We start from the raw sequence: 13,844 nt of genomic DNA, 5'->3' as shown, positions 1-13,844 counted from the left end.
GCGATGGTGTCTGAACATAAGGAAAGTTGTGTAAGGTGAGTGGGTATCATAGAATATGCAATAAGAAGAATATGCAAGAAGCGGGCTCCAAGTTTCGCATGCTTTGATTATATAGGCACTGCTCATATTAGTAACCTCCACGTGTATCTTTTTACTATGTAAGTGAGTTTAGGTCACCTCAGACGTTCTCAAATCGCACCGACTTTGATTAATTAAGGCAAGATTCCTCTAGTAAAAAGTTAGAAGTTTGATTAAGTTTCATTCGATCGCTCATAGCCGAAAACCCTGTACTGGATTCTTAACACTCCAGTGGTCGCGCCCCTATTTGTGCTAGTCGTGCGTACTACATGTGTAGAATATTTTGGACATAAGGGTTTGAAACGAAATATTCGTAAATAAAAAAAATATGTTTTAATAATAATAAGTAACAGTTTATTATAAAACCAAATCAACCAAAAAATGTTCATTTTAAACATATTAGGAACTTAAAATCAGACTTCTTGCGAATAACTAAAAAATAACGTAAAATTTTGACTTCCAATCCAAAATGACTAATTTTTTATTTGCTTATATCAAACAACTCCGATTCTTCAATTTCGGTGCAGTCTGGACAAAGAAGAAACTGATGATCAGGACAAATTCATTTTTTACATGTGTAGCATTGCTTTCTTGTCGACTTGTGTCGCGCTCTGCCACAAAAGAAACATTTTCCGACTCGACCGGTATTTGGGGGTTTTGCTGGACCGGGATTCATTTCCGGTGGATCATTTAGGCCCAAAAAAATTTTAGCTTTCATTTTTATAGATTTTGTAACACTTCCAGTATACATTCTCCGCTTTATGCAAGGAGCCACGAGCTCGAAACCAATTTCATGTAAATAATCTTTTCGTGACTTGTTACTGTAGCCATGGTTTATTTTATGTATAACATAACCGTTTATGGCACTTATATTCATCAAATCTAAGAATACAGTAAGAGGCCAGCGTCTAGAATTCCTGGAGACATCGTAAGAACCGCACATCTTGTCCACAATATCTACGCCATATTTGTTATTATTATAAAATGTAATCATTTTTGGCTTACGTTTATCTCCTGTGTGCGAGTCGATATTGCCGTCATAGTGCATAGAAGAATAAATTAGCACTACCTTATTTTTTTTTGGAACATATGACACTTAAGTACCTTCTTTTTGAAAGCCAAATACTGAATCGTTTTCTTTTCTATCTTTGGTATTTTTAAAACTTTGTGGAATTTGCGGTTTATTTTTTTTACAATGCCAACAACAGTGATCGTTTTACTCACAAGCTCTTTGCATTGATCTATATTCGTAAACCAATTATCCATGGTAACAGTGCGTCCCGAATGTTTTACGGGAGTAAGCATTCGTTCCACTATATCCACAACCCTATTAGACTGTTCATATGGACCTGGCGGCTGGGCATCTGCATATATTTCCAAATGGTAAGAGTACGGTACTTTAGCGTCAGCTAACAAAAAGATTTTTATACCATACTTGGCAGGTTTGTTTGGGATATATTGCCTGAAACTGCAACGTCCACGAAAAAATATAAGCTGTTTATCTAAAGTCAGGTATTCACCAGGTATAAATTGTTTTTGAAGGTTGGCAACAAGTTTCTCAAAAATTTCTCTCACAGGAGCCAGCTTGTCATGCTTTTGACGTATTCTTCGGTCTCTTATATCGTCGAATCTGATTGCTCAGGAATCTAAATCTTATTTGTAACATGTAAAGATAAATTAATTCGGTACCTGTACCTCGATTCATGTTCCAAAACTCTTTCAAATTCAGTCTTCCAGATTTCTGACAACCTATCACAAACAGCATACCAAGAAATGCTCTAATTTCCAAAATATCTGTTAGTTAAGCATCTCTATCTCTGGAAAACTTAAATTTTACTTGTTCAATGTATATTTTAGTGGAGTTTACTATGATTTCCATGACGGAGTAGTCAAAATACAGTTCAAAACATTCTAGCTCAGTCTTGGCATTTCTTGCTGCGTCTTTAGGCCCTGCATGTTCTCTAAGAATGTTACAAGCCCGAGTTCTTGTGACTGGGTAAGGACTTTTCCTCCACTTAGTACCATTTTTAGATGTTAAATATAGATTTCCGAGGGAACTTAGTGGTATATCATCATCGGATTCTATATCGGATTGCTGAGTGACTTGTTCAACATTTTCTTAGTCAGACTCGCTGTTACCTACTTCCTGTTCTGTGTCCGTACTATGTGGAGATTCTTCCAAGCAGTCTTCATCTAACAAATCATCTTCATAATCACTCTCCACTAAATCTTCATCATCAGTGTCTTCTTCTTCCAGCCATCTACAAATTATTTCTTTTATTTATTATAACTTTCTAATTATCTGTATATATCATAACAACTTCAATAAAAGGTAATAAATATACTTACAACAAATAAACATATACCGCAGCTCGCAAAAAAATGTCACGCCAGTGGTCGAGCGTACTACAATAGAAGAACTTTTCTTTTGGCTTCAAAAATCTCCAACACTCGCTAGCATCGGTCGCCGAAAACACACTGAATGTGTTTGTTGTTTACTAATAGAGGATTAATGAGACTGTCGGTGTAACGGTACTATTGTAGCACTCGCGACTACTGGAGTGTTAATTGTATTTTGCCATAGACACATAATATTGAATGTATTATAAGAGTAAGATGATACTATTCACATTTTTGGTGAGAATATTTGCATGTTTAAAACTCAAAGATATAATAATTTTATAAAAAAAGTAGCATTGTTTTTTGACAAGGACGTCTATCCGGAGTATGTTCTTTATAAATATTATTTTGATATTGTCTTCATGTGTTGGGAGAAAAATATAAATTATCGGACCTTTCTGAAGGTTGTCCATCGATTTCCGTATTTATGGATAAAAAATATGATATCTAGAATCTACTGGAATTGCAATCAGACGGGGGTTAATTTATTAAAAATAATATTTCAATATAAAATATAAATAAAATTCGAATCAAATACCACAATAATAAATTTTATTTAAGTTTTCTGATTGAATTCTTTGACATGTCCGAACATATTTTCAAAACGCCACGAATTTGCATAATAATAAAGCATTCATCGCCATATTGCTGGTAAATTACGACAATAAAAGTTTTTAATTCAAGATAATTATTTAATAATCATCACTCAACAGCATCTCAATCGAATATTAGGCGAGACAAAGGGTGTGTAATTGTTAAGTAACTAAACAAGAAAGCCACGTGTGGCTGAATATGTATGTATGTAGTTATTGCGAACACTATTCAACAATAATGAAATATGTTAACACAATATATTACTAAAAATAACAATAATGAAATATGTAAATACATTATATTACTAATAATAACAATTATGAAATATGTAAATACTAGAGGACCCTTCCACGCTTCACTGTAGCTGATACACAGATAATACTACTACTACCATCTATATGATTTCTATTAGTTGGATTATAAATAATAGTTAATAAGATATAGCATTTTCGTGAAACAACTTGTGTAAGTTTACAAAAAAGGTGCGTGGAGTCCCTACGCGCGGATGAAGTTATACTTCTGAGTGATATTCCAAGAAATGCATATCATTTTGTATGAAAGAAAACTAGAAAACTTAAATTCACATTTCATAAATTTATTATAGTTTATTATCTCCCCGAGCATGCCTTTGCCAACAAGACGTCTTTTCGCGACGATGGCAAAAGCTAAAAATCATAAATTGCACAACTTTCTGGTGCTTCTCGCAAAAATCTGCGTCGATATGTATTCACGATCATACGTATACATACATACATATTTACACATGTTTGTAGGCGAAGCTGCTACAGCGGCCATTACTTTACTTATGCCATAGAAATTCCATTGCTACGAATATGGAAATGACAATGAAATATTGCAAATATGCATATTTCTAAAGGCCATTAATTTCTTTTAAGAAATGAAAGGAATGAATGATCCTGAGAAGTATAGTCTTAACTTTTCAACGGCCAACGCAGAGCATTTCAACCAAAAGGCATTTATTCATTAAAATCACCACTCAGAAGTCGTTTTATCCGTTGTAAGCGAACGATTTTCGAAGAAGCATCATTTCTAATATGCCACAAGACAAAATAAGAGATGAACTTCTTAAGCCTCACGCTGTCAGATAAAACGATATACCTCGTCATCGCGGGTCGATTTCCAAAAAATGTAAATGAAGACTAACTACAGAAATAATCCTGTAAAGTATAGCCTTAATTTTTCAACGGCCAACGCAGAGTATTTCAACCAAAACATACGCAAAATAGTTGAGAATTCGCAGAAATGAAAGACAAACGAAAGAAAAAGAAGCATAACTTCAATAATGCACAAGCATACAAACATACATATGCGCACACATGTGAATATGTCACCAACCAAAACTTGAAACATTGTTCTACAAAAACAACAACAGCATAAGCATGGCAACATTGTGTTGTTGGTAGAAAAACCGAGCTGTGCCGAAAGAAACGAACAAACGATCGGCGATTGTCACCGCTTCGCTTGCTGCTCGAACATCTTCGCAGACAAGGTTGCCTAGATTCATATTGAGCAAGGTTGCGCAACCTGAATCTATCGCAACCTTTTCCGAACTTGTATAAGAAGTATAACTTCAAAAAAATGGATCATAAAGCATTTCGTGTGTTAATAAAGCATTGCTTTTTGGGGAAAAATACTGTTGAATTTTGGCTCAGGGAAATCCACAGTTGAAAAGATATTTGCTAAGCTGGAATCAGTTCGAAATGAGCAAAGTAGGTGCCTCGCAAGTTCATAATCCAACAAATAACTGATTCTGAAAAGTGTTTAAATGCTCTCTAATCGGAATAAAGCCCAAATTTTTCGTCAGTGATAGAAATATAGCTCCATCATTTCCCACTGGAGTCCAATCGACAGTCATTCAAGTGGACTGCACATGATGAACCGGTTGTCAGTCATACATAGAAAGTACTACTACATGATTTATATTAGTTGGATTGCAACTATTAGTTAATGAGATATAGCATTTTTGTAAAGCAACTTGTATTAGTTTAGAAAAAAATTGAGCATAAAACATTTTGTGTGTTAACAAAGCATTGCTTTTAGGAGGAAAATACTACTGAACTTGGGCTCAGGGAAATTCACCGTTGAAAAGATATTTGATAAACTGGAAACAGGCGAAATGAAGAGGCGAAAGCTCTGTGCAAAGGTAGTGCCTCGCAAGGTCATAATCCAACAAAACCAATGAATGACTAATTCGGAGAAGTGTTTGAGTGCTTTTTAATCATAATAAAACCGAATTTTTGCGTCGGTGTGTAACAATAGAAACGCAGTTCTTGACCCTGCAAAACCCGACCCTGACCGAAACTCCAATACATTTACACAATTTTTACTTGTCACTAACACTCCCTCACAAACCTTTGAAATGAGTAAGATGTCAATCTATTGTGTCTTTTGTTTGTTTTATATTATAAGCTCTTCACCCAACAGATGTTAAGCAAAAATAAAACAAAAGAAGACAAACAAATTTTTTAGCTGTCACCGCTCATTGAAAACGATGGATGTGAAAGCGTACAGCATGATACCGTGAATTTGACGTTTGCTTGTTCGTTGTGACATATTGAATTCGAAGAAAAAAAGAATTCAGGTTACAAACGCGTCGATAATTGAGAATTGTGCAGATTTATGCAAATAATTGTGTTTCTTTAATATTTGTGAATATTTTGTGTCTGCAAGTGCAATAATATTTGGAAAAAGGGTGAGTAAAACAAATACTAATTCAATACGAAGAAAAATACATTTAGTGCATATATGAGCCGGGAAAAAAGGATTTTAATCTTAGTGCATCTAAATTTGTGAAAATTTGTGAAAAAGATGTAAATGTCCTGATGTGGAGAAATGCCGTTCACTAAGCTCCCTTGATTTTTCTTCAAATTGCAGTGATAGCTATGTTAGTGATAGGAATAATAGCGATAGCGAAATTTTAAAAGTGATAGAAAATAATTCATTTAGTTTAGAATTAAAAGCTTGGGCTTTAAGAAATAGGGTATCCCATAATACAGTAATCGATCTTCTGCAAACGTTGCGAAAAATAGGTTGCACAGATTTACCTCTAACGGCTAAAAGTCTCCTAGGTACCAGCCGAAAAAAGTAAATATTCAAACGATTCCAAGTGGAACTTTTTTATATAGAGGAATTCAAAATCATTTTGAGAGAAATTGATTTCTTCAACTTGAAATTGAAAATAATATTGTGCTAGATTCTTCTATTCCACATGAGGGCAAGTTTCTTCTAATTCCGATTTTACATCATCTATTTCATGAATTTTCAAATTAGTACCACTGTAATTATTGTATCCCGGTGGTATTTTATTATATTATGTTAAGTTATTTAAAATGAATTTTGATGCTGCCCAGTTTTTATTTCTTAATCAGATGGATTCACCAGCGCTTTTTGATGATACCTATTTGGAGGAATGCCCAACAACTTCTTCGACAAAAAGGTGCATGTAAAATTGTCATTTTAGTTTTCACACTTTTTTGCACTTGTGGACTTGCAAATTTCGAGTAACAAATGCGGAAGTCCATCGAAATGAGCCACCATAGATTTAAGCAAAAAAAACATAGAAAGCGAAAAGCTGAAGAATGATAACATTGTAATAATTTTTTACACATATGTATATGTATATATTATTTTTGTATCTATGTAATAATTTATTGAAATAGTTTTTATATTATTAAAAAAAAATGTCAAAAGATGAAGGAAATGAATTTAATGTAAATTTAAATAAAATTATTTTGTTATTAAAATTAATTAAAAAAAATATATTTTATAAAAAAAAATCTTTATATTTTAGGGTTTCGAACTTAGGTTGAAGGAATGACAAGTGAGTGGTTTACCCACTAGACTATTGCAGAATGCACCGTCACGCTTTCCTGAAACCAGTTTTGTTGATTTATACCAAATTTAATGAAAGTGTGAGAAAGAAGGATATAGTTTTATTACAGCAGGCACGCGTTACCGGCACGCGTTACTGGCATGTCACTAGGTAACATGACCGTCACTGTTCTAACTGGGTGAGTTATAAATGGTGTAACTAACTTTCTTTTATGTATATAGACGTGAGGTGTTTTTAATGTTATGTTAATGCTAATTTTTTATTGTTACTTTATTAACATTTTGGGTATTCACAAGGTGTCATAGTGAGTCATATCGTCATATTGTCATATTGTCATATTTTTTTATGACTGATACAACACTGCGTGGTATGTTTCTTGAGTTCGCTATTCTATCAGCTGTATTTGTTTACTTTCTTATTATTGGCGTTTAAGTGTATGAAATTAATAAATTTAATAAATTTCGTTATTAATATGGAAGGAAACCACGATATTCAGGTAAATTAAATTGAATATAAGTGAAATATGAAAATATTTTGATGTTTATGTGGTTACAAATGATTTTATTGCAGTGCAAACCAAAACACCGCCGTTTCAACCCGCTACATATGTATGTAAGTGGAATGCGGCAGAAGAAAACGCGCGTGTGGAGTTCCTTATGGAAAATAGAAGTTTCGAGATTTGTCATTTCAATTTAAAAAAAAAACAAAACAAAGTCAAATAATTTTTTTTTAAAGAAACCAACGGCTCAAAGTTTTTATGGTCGTTTCATCGAAGACACGCAGCTGACGGTAGGATGGAAAGTAGTGCGCGCAAAAGTACGCAATATGCGCACTAATTATAACAAAGCAAATGAGTGGGAAGGGTCGACAGGCGCAGGAAGTATGGAAGGCGGCACAATAAAAAGTAAATTCTTTTAAGGAAATCTCTATTTTTTAATTGTGACCACTATTATTTTTCTATTGGGAATGTTGGGCCACGTTTTGATTTCGGTTAAAAAGTCACATAAAAGTTATTTTTTGTGAAAATTCCAAAGCATGGATTTGTAGTGCGAGTCGTAACCTTCCTTTTGATAACATTGGTTTGATAAAATTCTACAAAAATTTAAAAGTTATAGCCATTGGCGCAAAAAACCTGATTTTGCGATTTTGAAAAAAGGTGGGGAATGTCTGTAAATCGATTAAAACATGATTTTTACCGATGAAAAACGTTTATTTATCAATGGAAATGAAAGAGAGATTCATAAATAATAAGAAAAATAGGAATTGGCGAAAAAAATTATTCCGACTCGCAGTGGATGCAGGTGTAAGTGTTCGGGTTCGGTCCGGCACATTTCAAGTGAACCCCTCGATCACAAACGATGCAATGGGCCGTGTTTTGACGATTCTCGTGCTTCGGCATCTTTTTCTTGCAAATCGGGCAAAAATCGAAGTCCTCTTCGATGCCGGTTTTGGTCGGAGACGGGCTTCTCTTCCGTGGCGTCTTCGATTTGCCACGGCCTTTTTGCTTCTTGGCTGCTGGTTCATCGGCTGCCTTCGTCAATTTTTGCCGCTTTTTTTCGGCCTTGTCACGCAGATCTGCGACAACCTCAGGCGATGTCAAAATCGTTGGCTCCATTGTCTTGCGGCCACGTTTTGATTTCGGCGCAGGTGTGCCCAATTTCAACGGGCCAACCGATTTCAATGCATCACGGAGCTGTGGAGCCGAAACAAGAGACAACGACGATGATGCAGCACCACTTGTTGAAGCTGTGGCACTTGTCGATGCCTCCGACGTTGACACCTCCTCATTCGCAGGAGTCACAATGACATCACCAGAGGCAAGAACTCGACGTTGATTGTCGGCGTCTTTCTCTTCGTCACCGATCAAATTTTCGCCGCTCAGTTCCGAAGCGACAAAGTCAACTTCAGTGAAAATTTGCGGGTTGAACGGGTAGATGCCAGTTGTTCGGAAGCCGGATTTGATGGTTTTCGGCGTTAACATAACATCGAGGCACTGATCGACAAGGAGCGGCACATGAGGCAAATCGAAAGTGACACCAATGTTGGACTTTTTCCATGCATCATGCTTCACGGTCATCATGCCTTTAAATGGTGCAAATACCGCAACATCTAGCGGCTGCATTTTGTGCGTGCATTTCGGCGGAAAAGACAGCAACGTGATGCCATGATCCAACGCCAAATCTATCGCCTCGATCGATAAATGCGAACCGTGGTTGTCCAGCAGCAACATGGTTGGCGAATCGGCATTAGCACCGGTGTGCTTGATGAAATGACGCATGAATTGAGGGAATACGTCAGAGTTCATGTAACCAGAACCGTTCACAACACCAACAGCGCCATGACTCGCATGAGTTAAAAAAATCTCTTTCATGTTGACTCGGGGAAAGAGGAAGAATGGCGGTATAGACTGGCCACTAGCGCTGACGGCCAAAGCCAAAGACACATTGGTGCCTTTTTCGGCAGATGTTGATGAGCCGACCTGCTTTTGTCCTTTGCGCGCGATGGTTTTGACAGGTCTGGTTGGCACGGTCGGGCACCCGGTTTCATCAATGTTCCATATTCGGTGAGGTTCAAACGGCGTCTTACCGAGAACGGATGAAAGGTTGGCAAAGAATGCATCGACATTCTCTTTGTTGAATCGCTTCGCACGGCTCTGGCTTACTTGCTCTGGTGTTCGCAGTGACAAATTTTTGTGGCGTTTCATGAACGCCAACTGCCAATCCTTACTCGCCTGTTGATTGTCGTTTCATGGATCCGGATACGAGGCGCCAACTTTCCGAGCAAATTCATACGCGAGCTTACGAAGCTCCATCAAACTAATTCCATAGTTGATGTCGCTGGCCTGGAGAATGTAGCTTATCAGCGCCTTCTCTTGTTCGATGTTGAAGATCTGAAATAAAAAAAAAATTATTTATTATTCGAAGAAAGAAAAAGAAAGAAACCAGCAGAACTCACTGTTTTTGTGCCCATCGTCGTGCTTTCAGCCAGCAAATTCTTCATTACATCGGCATTGGCAGTAGTAACGTCGATGCTCGCTCCATCAAATGCTGCAATATAACGCATCAGGTTGGTCCTCGGAATTTTGTGTGCCGTCGCAGATTGTCGAACGCTATTGTGATGTATTTTCACCGACTTGATCGCCTCCAAAATGTTGTCGAAATCAACAATTTTCTCTTGTTTGGGATAGTACCGCGGCATAATGACTAAAAGAAATTTATCGGAGCACGAAACTATCAGGAAATGTTGAAAAACTATTGTGTTGTTGAAATTCTGCACGAAAAATCACTTATACACTTCAAATATATGAAGTTAGCATGTCAAATGTCAAATGTAAAAAACTATGTGGCCCGACATTCCCCGTAATTCCCGAGATTCCCCAAACGCTCATATTTGCAAAATGGCGGTGGATAATGAACACAATGTAAATTCGTGGAAAATTTCTTTTGTGTGTCGAAGGCTAAAGGCTCAACTAATATTATAAACATATTTACCTGGATGAATTTATTGGAAAATGTGAAAAAAAAATCAACTGTACACAGAGTTGAAAAAAAAACTTTCGGAGTGTCGAATTTCTTTTTGTTGTCGCAGAGAGGTTATAACACGTGTTCACAGCTCGAGTGCTATATAGAAACTAAGCTTAGTATGAGACGAGCCGATGACAGTTGGTTGCAGCTGTCAACCTATACTAGGGAAAAAAATATCGCGCTGGCCCGGGATTCCCAGCCAACATTCCCCACCTTCCCCTACTTTAAGAAAAATGTGTTTTTTCTATGAAGAGTTGCACGATATTTACGGCAGCAGATTAAATTGTTCTGCAGTAGTGGAAGACAGTTTGGTGACGCTGTTAGAAAGAGATTCTACAAGTCCATCGGGAGCAGAATGTGTGGTTGAAGCGGGCAGTTCAGTTGAAGCTGAAGAATTACAAAGTCCTACGTTGAACGACAATGTGTGCACTCGAAGGCAGAAAGGAATATAGTATTCCAAAACTGCCTTGTCAGATATTTTGCAGGTTCATGGCGAGATTGCAGAAATAAGGAAGCAAAAGCTTAAGGTGGATGTGGCAGCAATGGAAAGGGAAATGTCAATCAAAGAAAAAGAATTAGAATTGGAAATAGAATTAAAAAAAAAAGAGAAATAAATGACAAATTAGAAATTGAAAAAATGAAATTACAAATGCAGGAGAGGTTGGCAATGGAAAAGCTTATGCCAAAATATAAATAATTTGACAATGCACTACATATTTAGCAGTGGCGGATCCACGGGGGGGGGGGTGGGGGATGGTGGGAAATTAGGGAAATTTCCACCCCCTTGGAAACGCAGAATCTGAAGATTTCACTTGTTTGCTAGAAAAATATTCTCTGCAATAAAAAAATGAAAATACAACAGTGACACTCTTCTCACCAAATATACTATGGAAATCACAACAAGATACTATCATAAATTGCATTATTTGACCCGTCTAAACTTATTTAGCCCTTTTCTGGGCGACTCATAGCGGAAGTACTAAATTCTGAATTGAGAAAGAGTCGAAGTCTTGAGTACAGTATGAGACATAATGGGTTGTCAAAAAAGTCTTGCGGTATTTTTATTGAATTTTTTTTTATTGAAATTGAAATGAATTTTTGATGACTCATGCCCAGCTCTTGACCGATGCTATGGCTGCTACTATGCCGGTCTCTTTTGACCAATTCAGAGATTTTATCGCAATTTCGACGACAGTCCTTCCGGAGTGTGGCACATCTTCGACCACCTCTACACTAGAACTAGTTCGTGGTGTCACCTAGCGTCAGTTGACATCACGAACCACAAAAAACATATAGACAAGATGCCGCTTGCGACTATCGAATGCCCCATAGTTTCGATATCTCTGCGAGCATACGTCTCATACTGTACAATTGGTACTATTGAGTATAAAAACATTCGACGCATGGTGACGTTTCATTTAAATTCGTTTATCTCGCCAAAAACGCCTCAACTTGACTGTCCAATAGAATCCCGCTATGCCCAGCTGAGCGGAATCATCTATATACATAGTAACTATAAGTTGCCCAAGTTACCCATTTCTTTTTCGTCAATTTTTGTGAAGCCAAAAAAATGGCGGAAAAACTCGATGTTGACGAAGCGAACATGTGGTCGACAAACGAAACGCGAAAATTACGACGTGAAAACCTGTGAAGATTACTACAGGGTCTCTGTCTACATACCTCTGCTGGATACCATCAAAGAAGATTTGGAAGCTCGCGAGCTCTGAACGTCCTTTCTCTTATCTTCTCCGCATCAAAACATTGCTTAGGACGACCATGCTTCAAGAAAGACTAGTTGGATTAGCGTTGCTTTATACGCATCATGACATCGAGATCACCGCCGAAGAAGTCATCGAAAGATTCGCAAAACTTGGCAGTCATCGTTTTGCGTTATGAAACACGCAATGTAAAAGGATTTTTCTGTTTAAATTTTTTATAAAATGCGCCAATATGTAATGCATGCATATGGATGACTTTTCGATTATAACCACTTTGTTTACCTAAAAATTGGAATTGATAATTTTTGTTTCATAATTTGTACTGTATTTCTCTCGCAGTAATAAGTTTGAAACCCAAATCGAAGGATAAATTCAATTTTCCCCCACCCAGAATCGTCTCTGGATCCGCCACTGTTTTTAGTTCACTTTTGTTATGAATTTATTTTTTTTATTATGTGTTTTTTTACGCTTTTATTAGCTTCACTTGTATGTAAGTTAATGCTTGCCACCAGATGATTAACAACACGCTGGTTTGAATGGTGAAGTCGAACTCGAATTTCTTTATTAAAAACGTTTCTTTTATACAGAATTTTTCTTATATACTATAAACTTACATATGTACTAATTCTTACTTACTAGTACTTATTTCTATATACTAACGTAAGCAATAATTATAGCCAAACAGCAAACTTCAGTTTGGTCGAGAAACGGCTCACATTGCGGCGGCACGACTTCTGTTCTGGTTTAGTGCCGACGAAATGTGCTGTCGTTGTAAATTTTGGAAATTGAGCAATGATATTGTATTTTTACTGAATATTGCTGAATTGGGTAATATCAGTATATTTGCTAGCTACGAGTACGACAACTTTGTTGTTGTACTTTTAGCTGTGATAACTCCCCCCTTCTTAAGCATCAGCGTGTCGCTGATTAAGAATTATTGGCTACTGAAAGCTGTGGGTAATCTATTATTGGTGGGATAAGAAATGAATTCCTGGTTTTTGGTTTGAGTATGATATATAAAACAAATGGTAGTGTTACTGCAACAAGAATTGCTAAGAAGCTTGAGCTAATTGAAATAATGTTATTTGATGTTATTCGTTCTAGTTCATTTACATTATTTAAATGTAGTTTATGTAAATAGTTTAAGTCTAATTTAATTTCATTTTCCGTTAGGTTATTCTGAAGTATTTGGTAGAACTTGTTTGCCAGTTTGTGTAACTAACGTTATTCAAAGTTATAGTTTCGTTAAAGAAGTTTATGAGAAAAGTACCATTTAGTTTAAAAGATGTATTATTATAAGTAATATTTCCAATAAAATTTGAAAGAAATATTGTTCCTTCACTATTAGTTCAATTATAGCTTGGTTTACATATTGGTAATCGCAGAGCGCTTTTTCTCCGCTAAGGATCTGTGAAATGCAATGGGTTTTGTTTAGTTTTTTAAGTTGGTTTCTCTTGCATATAGTAGTATCATCTACTTCAATGCAATTTCCAAGTATGCCATATTTGTCGTTTTGGGATATGAAAATATTGGTGAATTCTAAGTATACTCGTTTAAGGTGTTTTACTGTCGAACGTATGATAATATTATTGTAAAGGGTATCTTCGGTTTTGGGAAGTGAAATTAAATATAAAAGAAGTGAGTCTTTAATAATCATAGAAGGTTCTGCATATTTGA

General features: G+C 36.3%; 1 protein-coding gene and 1 pseudogene across 4 annotated transcripts in view; one reads left to right on the top strand and one right to left on the bottom strand.

Annotated features, from left to right (window-relative positions):
- Positions 1-13,844, top strand: part of LOC126765199 (electroneutral sodium bicarbonate exchanger 1) — a 784,165-nt gene that overhangs the window by 468,489 nt on the left and 301,832 nt on the right. The window lies entirely within an intron of this gene.
- LOC126765611 (small nucleolar RNA U3) lies at positions 4,065-4,267 on the bottom strand (annotated as a pseudogene).

Source organism: Bactrocera neohumeralis, unplaced genomic scaffold, assembly GCF_024586455.1.
Source record: "Bactrocera neohumeralis isolate Rockhampton unplaced genomic scaffold, APGP_CSIRO_Bneo_wtdbg2-racon-allhic-juicebox.fasta_v2 cluster10, whole genome shotgun sequence".
In the NCBI taxonomy this organism is placed as follows: domain Eukaryota; kingdom Metazoa; phylum Arthropoda; class Insecta; order Diptera; family Tephritidae; genus Bactrocera; species Bactrocera neohumeralis.
This window is presented reverse-complemented; position numbering and strand designations above follow the sequence as displayed.